At 32.4% G+C, this 8,591-nt stretch overlaps 2 long non-coding RNA genes across 2 annotated transcripts; one reads left to right on the forward strand and one right to left on the reverse strand.

Moving 5' to 3' along the window:
* The first annotated feature begins 4,060 nt into the window (after positions 1-4,060).
* Positions 4,061-6,010, forward strand: LOC126714037 (uncharacterized). The gene is made up of 2 exons (XR_007651523.1): positions 4,061-4,333; positions 5,524-6,010. It is a non-coding gene; the product is annotated as an uncharacterized LOC126714037 (long non-coding RNA).
* A 154-nt stretch (positions 6,011-6,164) lies between these two features.
* Positions 6,165-8,091, reverse strand: LOC126714038 (uncharacterized). The gene is made up of 2 exons (XR_007651524.1): positions 7,882-8,091; positions 6,165-6,617 (listed from the first exon to the last, which is right to left on the reverse strand). It is a non-coding gene; the product is annotated as an uncharacterized LOC126714038 (long non-coding RNA).
* Between the last annotated feature and the right edge of the window lie 500 nt (positions 8,092-8,591).

Genomic DNA, 8,591 nt, shown 5'->3' on the forward strand with positions numbered 1-8,591 from the left:
GTTGATTTTTTTTTTAATGGATTTGAGATGAGAAAGGCGAAAAGGAAGAAAAAAAAGAAAAGAAAGAAAGATCGGACCTACGACGATCTCCAGCAACAGCACCATTTATGGGTTCGGTGATGAAGAAAAAAAAAAAAAAAACATAGAAACCTAAACTCACCGAACCCAGTGAAAGAAGAAGAAGAAGAAGAAGAAAGAAAGAAAGAACTGCAGCGAAGAGTTCATGGGTTTTGTGATGAAGAAAAAAAAAAAAAAAAAAAAAAAAAAACCCCAGAAACCCAAACTCACCAAACCCAGTGAAAGAAGAAGAAAAAAAAAAAAGAAGAAGAAGAAGAAAGAAAGAAAGAACTATAGCGAAGAGTTCATGGGTTCTGTGATGAAGAACCAAAAAAAAAAAAAAAACCCAAAAACCCAAACTCACCGAACTCGGTGAAAGAAGAAGGAAAAAAAAAAAGAAAAAGAAAGAAAGAAAGAAAGAATTGCAACGAAGAGTTCATGGGTTCTATTATGAAGAACCAAAAAAAAAAAAAAAAACTAGAAACCCAAACTCACTGAACCTAGTGAAAGAAGAAGAAAAAAAAAAAAGAAAAGAAGAAAGAAAGAATTGAATGGAGTGCAGCATAGACTAGAGAAAGAAGAGAGAAAAAGAAAATTTTTGTGGAGAAGAAAGCCGTTGAAGAGACCATCAAAAGCAATGCCTCACGTGTGTTGCACTAACTGTGAGTCCATGCATGTGGGTGTAATTACAAAAATGCCATTGAAAACTAAGTTTTGGAAACTAAAAATACCTAAAATGTGTTTTCAGTTTTCATAACTCATTACTCAAAAATCAGAGAATTGAGTGATGGAAACAAAAATAGAAAACAAATCCAAACAAACTTTTTTTTCATGGGACCCACATATTTTGAGTTATGAGTGATGGAAACAGAGTTATGAGTTATGGAAACAGCAAATCCAAACACCCCCTTAGCGTTTCTTTTCTCTAGTTTATCGTTTTCATTTTCCCATTTTCTAATATGCATCAGTCTAGCTCCTTTTTTAATAAAAAAGAAAAAAGAAGAAAAATAGATTTGAGTGAATTCATTATCACCTCAATCAAAAGGAGTTGGACAATTATAAAATGACAATGAAGATGATGATGATGAAAGCAAACTCATTTGGGTTCAATATGAATTTCTAGCAAACTTTTTTAGGAGGGGGAGACTAAAATGAAATTGTATAAAATTCAATTCATATATATATATATATATATATAGGAAATGCTAATGGATATCTTTAGGGTAATGGTTAACAATCCACTTAAAGAAATTTTTTATGGGAAAAAAACAATTAATATTTTGACAACTTTTTTCATTTCCCATAAAAGTGGTGTCAAAATTTTCCTAAAATGAATTGTAACCATTGCCCTAAGGAGTCTAAATCTTCTATCCCATTCTTCCTACTCCACAAATTAAAACATGCCACATGTCAGTCTATTTTTTATTTTCCCCTAAGTTTATGCCTTCTATTATTTCAATTACCTAAATATGATGGGTTATTTATTTATTTTAGGTAATTGAAATAATAGAAGACAAATTTAGGGAAAAATAAAATAGATGGACATGTAGCATGTTTTTATTTGTGGAGTATATAGTGGAGCAGAAAGAGTGAGACAGAAAATTTGGACTCTGCCCTAAGGGTAATTGTCAGCATAACCCTATATATATATAGACACACACACAAACGCTTGTATATAGTACATTTTTGCTAGTTGCTTAAAAATGTGAGTAATTTTTTCATATTTTGTAAGAGATAACTAAACTAAAATCATAGAAAAATTCATAAGCTAATATCATTTTTTATATTTTTAAATATCATACGTTTTATGTAGATACTTCTTTCATATAAAATTGAATGATTGAGTCATATACTATTATTTAGTAATTGAAACATTTAGGGTAAATTACTTAGTTGGTCCCTATATTTTATATCAAATGTCAATTTGATCCATAACCTTTTAATTGTGTTAATTTAGTGCTTCAACTTTCACTGTTATGTTAATTTAATCCCTATCGTTATCTTTTGGATGGAAAAATCTGATATGTCAAACAGAATAATAAAAAATTATTTTTCATGCCACGTCAATGGTTAGCTATGACACATCAGATTTATAAAAGAAAAAAAAAATTATGTTCACACAGTCGGATTGAAGTTAGAATACACCGACCACCACAAAACAAAGAGAGCGACCAACAGCTGCTGTGGAAGTCTCTTTCTTTTCTTGGAAAAGCTTTCCAAGAAGAAACGACTTCTTCTACAGCAACAACAGCAAAAGAAGTTGATAATAGCCGTTAGTATTGCACCTTGTTGAATTATCTGTGGCAATGAATAACTATCTAGTACTGCGGTTTCAGTTATTTACATGAGGTAACCAATTAATTTTTATGTAATAATAATGATATTCTTTGTCTTTAAAAAAAAAAAATTAGAATACACCTAAAATTTTCTAAAATGCCTAAAAGGCTGAAAACCCACCCCAAGAACACACCCTCATCAACGTCCAATACCTTCTCAACATCTCTGCCATCGATTCCATCTGCTGCGGCATCATCCTCCTCTCCATCAAGCTCCGCAGCAACCACCGTCGAATCCCAAACCCCACCGCTCTCATCACTGAATTCCTCGCTGTCTAGCACGCCACATGTCACGAGAACGCTTGCCACTACGGCGCTGATGCCGCTCAGTTCCTCTTGATCAAAGGAGGAAGTTTCACCGTCCTATCGTCTATCGCTCTCCTCTCAATCTTCCTAGTTCTCCCTATCAACCTCTACACCGGAACTGCTTCTCTAAAAGACAATCAACCATATCACCAAAGGCTCTCCTTTACTCTGGATCCTTTTCCTCTTTGTCGTCGTCGTCATATTGGTTCATTTCTTTCTCTATGCAACCTATAATCCAGTGTGTTCTTGGGCTGGGTTTTTAGGGATTTTAGAAAATTTTGAAAGTTTTAGGAAGACCAATGTGATTCCATGGGAACATAAATTTTAGGTTTTTTATTATTATTATTATTTTAAAGGAATTAAAAAAAAACAGATAAAATATTATGTGGCAGTTGGTAATAATGTGTAGGAATTATTTATTTATTTATTATTAATCTGTTTGATACATCAGATTTTTTCATCTAAAATATAATGATAGGGACTGAATTGATACGATACTGAAAAGTTAAAAATTAAATTAACACAATTAAAATGTTAGAGATCAAATTGATATTTGGTGTGAAAGATAAGGACCAACTATGTAATTTACCCAAATATTTATGAGTTTTATATATAAAAAATGAATTTAAATAAAGTATTTATATGGTATATGTAATATATTCTTAACTTATTATGAGATAATTATTTGTTTTGTTTAAACTTTTGAATTTTTATTTCAAAATTTTTTTTATTCACCACTTACCATTCTAACAAACTTGTGGAATAAACTAAATGGTTAACGTATAAAAAAAATTTAGGGTAAATTGTAAATTACACTCTTGAAATTTTGGGTTGATTGGATTTTATACCCCAAAATTTCAGAAACTTAATTTTATACTTTGAAGTTTGGTTATGTTAGCAATTTAGCCCCCACGGTTAGTTTCTATTGTTAAGTAACATATCATCATACTGATGTGTCTTATTTCTTCCAAATTAGCCTCCAAACTATGTTGTTTTGGTGAATTTTTGTATTTATATGGTATATGTAATATATTCTTAACTTATTATGAGATAATTATTTGTTTTGTTTAAACTTTTGAATTTTTATTCAAAATTTTTTTTATTCACCACTTACCATTCTAACAAACTTGTGGAATAAACTAAATGGTTAACGTATAAATAAAATTTAGGGTAAATTGTAAATTATACTCTTGAAATTTTGGATTGATTAAATTTTACACCTCAAAATTTCATAAACTTGATTTTATATTCTGAAATTTGGTTATGTTAACAATTTACCCCTCTACGGTTAGTTTCTACTATTAAGTGACACATCATCATGTTAATGTGTCTTATTTTTTCCAAATTAGCCTCAGAACTACGTCGTTTTGGTGATGACCAAGTGATGAGTAGGCAGAATCAAAACTACGTAGTTTCAAGCCTAAGGTTAAAATACAAACCCCTCCCTTAAACGACTTTGTTTCAGGCAAAAATCTAAAATAAAAAATAGAACCACGAAGAAGGCAGACCTTCAGCTCGGAGAACCCAGACGGCCAGACCTCCCTAACCCATCTCCTCCACTTGTGTGAACCCATCAGCCTGACCGATCAGGTCTAAGGAGGCAGCCACGGCGACCGCTACAGTGACAGTAATCGGTTCTCCTTCTTTTCTTTCCAGCTCTCTTTCTCTCTCTCTCTCTCGCGCTTTTTCTTAGGGTTTATTGTTGCTGGATTTGTACTTGTTGTTGTCTTTTTTGATTGATGGATTGTTATTAGGTAAAATCATCAATAATGAAAACTTAATTTGCATATAATTGAATAGTCACATATGGGTCAAATGGCCACTTTGTGAGTTGCTTGAGATCCCCTATCATTATCGAAAGATGCAATGCCTTTACCTCTTTTTGCCACTCAAAAAATATGAATACTTGATCATTATCATAGCAAATATCTGTTTGGAAATTTTTACGATTAGGTGAGGCTGATTCCAAATTTCTGTTTTGGTTTTAAAGGCAAACTGACAGCTCCTAAGCTTCAGAAAATTTCTACTATTGTACAACTTGCTTTGTTTTACTAAGCAGAGGAAGGTTTAATCTATATCCTATGCTTTGTTGACTGATACTTGGGCTCTTCAAACAGCTTTTACAGCAAATGATACACTTCTATTCCCAATAGTTTTGATTGTGCTTTGTCAACCAGACTATAAAGTTATGTTCCACCTTCATCCTAAAGCATGAAATGAAATCTAGAAACGCCATTTAAGGAATTTATTTTTATTGGCAAATTATTTGAAATATTTTCTACTGCATTTATCCTCAAAACAACAATCAATGTAGGGTATTTTTAGTTAGGAGGGAAGGATATTATTAGATTCACAAATTTCCCTATATTGGTTTTTTCTAATAAGGTATATATTGGTATAGATAGCTTTACATTTCTCCAGAATCTTCAAAAATAGTGAAGGAGGCAGTGGTTACTTGAACATTGTCGGCGATGAGATCCTACCTTAACTCAGATCGAAGCTTAAGCTAAAACAATAATTTGATATTAAAAACTCTTTTTTGTTTTTCTGTTACTATTTGATGTGGATACCATTACACATAATATTCCAACAAAGAATGTGGTCTGGTATCTATCAGCCTTGATGATATTGAAACATATGAAAGCATGGACAGTACTTATGTCCTATAATTTCTTTCTTTTCCATTTTTCATTCAGTCCGATCTGCATCAGTCCAACTGTCAGTACTGATGCCTCTTCACCTAAGTAATGCTTATCTACATTTATTTCTTGGCTTCCTGTGCAGTAACTAATGGTTTGTGCAATTAAATTGCCTTTTCTTGCAGCCCCTACCGTGCAGTTGATCTTCACTTCACGACAGACTAAATCAACAGCTGAGAAGCTGAGGGAGCATATTTTAGAAGCATTTGAGGTCGTTCTGTGTTCCCCAATGATAACTGAAATTAGATGTGAAACAAAGAAAGATTCAGGATCAGGTGTACATGTGCCTCTTATCTCTTCCAAACTGACAATCTTGAAATGGGAGCAGTTGCTTCTCTGAGGGAACTCAAATTGTAGAAGTTGATTTGTTGTTGTGGTGGTCATTTTAGTTTGTTTAGTGAAAGCAAAAGGCCAAGGAAAGAACGTGTACTTAGAATAGGTGAATTGTAGTTTATTCATTGTGAAAGATTGTAGTGACAATTGTTTTGAAAGAGTATTTAGTTTCTTATCTTGTTTAGGTAAAGACAATTGTAATGGCCATTCGTTTTATTATGTTATGGAAACTAAAATGCATTTTTTGCAATGGAAATTGACACTTAGTTTTGTCCCTTATTGAAATATTGTTTATTATAATTGAAATAGCTATCCATAAATGCAAATTGTAATTACATAAGACCTGCAGAGTGCAATTATGCATATATGCATTTCTTTAAATCTTTACCAACAGAATATGACTTAATCAGATACCATACACATAAGCATCACATACGATAAATAAATTTAGTAGAGTTGCCTTAATATTCAATTGTTCACATAAAGGTTTTGTAAACTACTCACCAACACAAAATAGGATACTTATGTTTAGTATTGCCATTATATAAGCTTAAGGAAAGCTTTACAAAACAGTGACTAATAATGTTTGTCAAACCAAAGGTCTTACCTAAGACCAACAAAAAATAGGTTACTTTTGTCCATTAACACCATCAAATAAGCTTATGGACAGCTTTACAAAACAGAAACCACTAAAGGTTCTAATAATCAAATATCCTAACACATAAAAGGTCCTACAAACTAACACTGCTATTGCCCCTCAACCTTTTCCAGCTCCATTTCTGGCTCTTCCTTTTCCAACACCAGTTTGAGTTAATTTTCCAGCTCCAGCTCCTTTTCCATATCTACTAACTTCACTGCTTCTAGCAACATTTGTTTAGGTTGAGACCTGTAATAATAGATACATTAGGTCATATGGTAAGCATGTATGCACAACAAATTCAATGACCAAATACTGACAATATGCAAATAACAAGCACAATGTGTAGTATATATAATATTCAACATGTGTATCACTGTGTAATGAATACACCTCCATGATGTATACACATCAAATAGTTGATTCATATTTAATGCCTTGCACACACATATAAATGCATTACTAAAATATAACCTTTAATTAATACATTACTAAAAGTAAATCAAATGAAGCAACAAACAAGGTTGCTTGAGGATCGAAATCAGAAATAATTCAAAGAAACAGATGAGTAACTAGACCACAATATCATTGTTTTATAGTTGTTGAACAACAAATGGAGATATTACCATGCCATGCAAACAAGCAAACAAACTCTAATTACAGTTTGGCTTCACTTCCTAATTGGAAGGAAACAAATAATTAGTTCTAACTAGATTGAAATGAGGAGTACAATGATTACTGAAAACTCAAGGACACAAGTCCTAAACTGAGTCAATAAACACACAACCAAGCCGAATATATAACAAAACACTAGAAACTTCACTATAGCATGCCAGCAAAACAAAGTTGAACTGCAATAACCAATATTCTAAACACCCTGTGTCAACAGACAAGATGAATACACCCCAAAAAACCTAGTGCATATTAAATCAAAGTTTAAGTGGGATTAATGGGCTGTGGTATGAGCAATATGTTTAACCCTATTACACTCAAACCCAACAGAAGCCTTCCAAGATAAAGCCCTAACCTAAAATTTCTTTAGGATCCATTAAGGCGAAACTATTCATGAATATATAGGTTATACTTGGAATTTATGCATGACGCTAGTTCTTATTGCATACAGGGCTCTAGTCCTCATTAGTTTTTCACTCGCAAAGAAAAAAATAATCATAGATGCTCTAGTCCTAAATATCGCAATTAACTCACACTGCATCAATCAGAAGGCACTACATTTACAATCAACTATATTTATAAACCATTGACAACAAAATACTACAAAAATCCTTAAAAAATTGGTCCCAATCAACAATATTCAAAGTTATACCAAAAAAAAAAAAAAAAAAGCTTCACCATAAACACACACATAGTTCCAATAGAAAAGCGAGTTTAAATTATACACATATTGAGAGTTCCAGCATCAATTCCGTCACCCAAAATTTTTCCAAAATCCCCAAAAAACTAAGACTACAAAAGCAAAAATTAGAAAAGAGAAAGAAAGCGAAGAGCAGCTCACTATCACCGTCGCCGTCGCCTGGAGCCTTCGACAATGGAGCTAAAGTCTGGGTTATGAGGCGAGCTGATGGTCTGTGCCTGGGTTCACACGAGCTGAGGGGTTTGGGTTCGTGGGGTCTGGGTTCGTAAGCCTTCTTCGTGGTTTTGGTTTTGATTTCAGGTTTTTGCTTGAAATAATGTCGTTTAAGCATAGACTTGTGTTTTAAGCTTAGGCTACATAGTTTTGATTGTGCCAGCTTTTCACTTGGTCATCACTGAAATGATGTAGTTTTGAGGCTGATTTGGTAAAAATAAGACACATCATCACACTTAAAAGTAGAAACTAACTGTGGGGGATAAATTGCTAACGAAACCAAACATCAGGGTGTAAAATCAAGTTTCTAAGACTTTGGGATGTAAAATCTAATCAATCTCAAACTTTAGGTGTGTAATTTGCAATTTATCCAAAAAATTACTTGATCTACAAGTAACAAAACAATAATCCAAATGAAGAATTATTTGGGAAATTATCATTCTAATCGATCTCTAAAAAAAACTCTATTCTATTTTCAATTGATATCTCATGTGACTTTTAACTCTTTCCAATCCCAAGAATCAACAAAATATTATAAGATAAGAAAAATAACAAGAAATAGAAGAAACAATATTTTAGTACTCAAGAAATATATATATATATATATATATTAACTGAGCATATTAAAAACATATTTT

The sequence above is a fragment of the Quercus robur genome, chromosome 2, assembly GCF_932294415.1.
Source record: "Quercus robur chromosome 2, dhQueRobu3.1, whole genome shotgun sequence".
In the NCBI taxonomy this organism is placed as follows: Eukaryota; Viridiplantae; Streptophyta; class Magnoliopsida; order Fagales; family Fagaceae; genus Quercus; species Quercus robur.